This window comes from Salarias fasciatus, chromosome 1 (genome assembly GCF_902148845.1).
Source record: "Salarias fasciatus chromosome 1, fSalaFa1.1, whole genome shotgun sequence".
NCBI lineage: Eukaryota > Metazoa > Chordata > Actinopteri > Blenniiformes > Blenniidae > Salarias > Salarias fasciatus.
The window spans coordinates 2,335,048-2,337,509 of NC_043745.1; positions in this window are offsets into that span (position 1 = coordinate 2,335,048).

The following is a 2,462-nucleotide window of genomic DNA, read 5'->3' on the forward strand; positions in this document are numbered from 1 at the left end:
CTTTTTTACTGCTAAAGGATAATCACACACACACACACACACACACACACACATTCGGCCTGAGGACATCGGACTGTGTTCATGCTACAATAATATCATTTACTGTCTGCTGTTTTCAAACAGTTGTACTCCAAACAGAGCGTGTGGAAGCCTTGCTGTCCGGCGCTGTTAGAGGACCGACCACGTCACACAGTTCACGCTGTTGAGCAGGCAAGAGAGATACTTTCACGTCAACAAAATACAAAAATCTATCTACTAATAAGGATGAATTTCAGTGTCTGCTAATTTGTACAGGAACAATTATTTATAAATAATCCATAAATAATCCTCATCTCAGGAAAAAAAATGTCTGCAGCTCTTCAGACTGTTCATAGTGGAGAAACTTGAAAACTTGAAAAGATCTGCAGCTCAGTAATGACTGACAGAAGAATATATATTTGTGTATGTGTACACACACACACACACACACACACACACACACACACACACACACACACACACACACACACACAAGCCGTGAAGTGATGCAGTCTTCTTCCCTACAGTATCTTGTGATGTCTGCACTGGTCTCCTTGACTCCCTCCCCGCCGTACCCGTTAACCCCCCCCCTTCCTCCCGCAGCTCCTTAAACAGCTCCTGCATGTGAAGGAGCAGCCCGTCTGCCCCGCCCCCGCCTCGCCCCGCCTCGCCCCGCCCCGCCCCGCCCCACAGGCCAACACAAAACGTCACATCCCACAACACATCATTAGGCAGGAACAACTGCTGTGGCCTCTGTTGTGTGGAAGGGGGCAGAGTTCCCAGGCCTCTGAGGCAGATGCAGCGCCGGGCCGAGCCTGGAGAGGGAGCAGCTGCTCCGGGGGGCAGGGGGGCTCATCTCCTCCGGACAGCCCTATCGGTGCTGATTTTCTTCATTTGTGGCCCTGTAACAGAGCTCCTCTCACAGTGAAAGAGTCAGCGGCTCCGTTTACATGCAGTCAGTATTCCGGTTTAGGTCAATATTCCGGTTTCAGAAACATTTGGAAAAACACGTTTACATGCCTGAGCAAACAGGGATATTCCTGTATACGTGGTAAGTGTCGTCAGTCGGGATATCCCGATCAAAACAGTGACTCACAGCTGACGTCACCAACGCGGGTCATTTCATTTCCTCTTCCTGTATCCACAAACAACAGCAACACGAGCACAGCGGACAGGGCCGGGCTGGGAGCGGTCGTAGTTGCCTTTGTTTGTGCTACTGTGCCGGTACTAAGGCACCACCGGTACCTGACACTATTATGTCTCACGTCGTTCATTAATAGAAGGCGAGAACGAGCAGAAATGGAAGATGAAGCCGGAGCAGTGCCATCTTTATCCATGCTACCCGTTTTGACCGGCGCCCCCGGACACTTTGGATGAAGATACGCAGTCAGGACTGATGGGAACGGGTAGCGATGACGCACTGACGCTGACCGGCGTGACAATTTCGCGGTGATCCTTTTCAAAACTTTGCCAGATGGAGGGATTGATGGAGCCCAGTACAATCACCATACGAACACCGGTGCCTCTAGGGATGCGTGTTGCTAGTGTGCTGCATAAACCAGCCAGCTGTGCCGAGTACTGTGAGATAGCTAACCAGTTCGGAGGGCACAAGAGCACCGTGAAGAAAATGGTCTACTTGTTCTGCCACGGAATGGTCGATTCAGTAATAAAAGAACTCATCAGAACACACACGTTGGAGGAGGCATGTGGCATCGCAGCGAGGTTTGAACGGACCCGCTCCATTCCTCAAATCATAGGTATTTATCTTTTCTGCTGCTTTATTTATACTGCCTTCATTGTTTGTGTGCAGTGTGTGATTATGTGTGTATAGGCTACATGTGTGCTGTACAATGTGTGTGGGCTCATGTGTAGTAGACTGCATGTACAGTAGGTACGTCTTCTTCACGGTGAATATATATTGAAACACTCCGTTTATTTACAGGCTGTGTGAACGGGAGTCACATCCCTTGTTTGCCTCCCAGTGATGGCTACAGGGACTTCGTAAATAGGAAGGGCTGGCCCTCCTATGTTCTCCAGGCGGTGTGTGATGACAAATACAGGCAAGCTTTTCACCGTTCCCACCTTTACTTATTTAAGTTTAAGATTATGTCAATGACTGTAAATGTATATATATATATATATACATATACATATATATATATATATATATATATATATATATATATATATATATATATATATATATACACACACATACATATATACATATATATATATATATATATATATGTATGGAGAGAGAGAGAGGGAGGGAGAGCTTTACTGAGTCCCAAGCAGGGCAGCGGAGGGAAGGGGGGGTGTTCCCATCTGAGGAAGTCAGAAAGGGGGGGGATTGGAGGAGAGACAGGGCAATATGTGGCAGCTGAGGTGGAGGACATGACAACATCATAGAGCATCTTCCTCCCTCTAACATCCAGGACTGA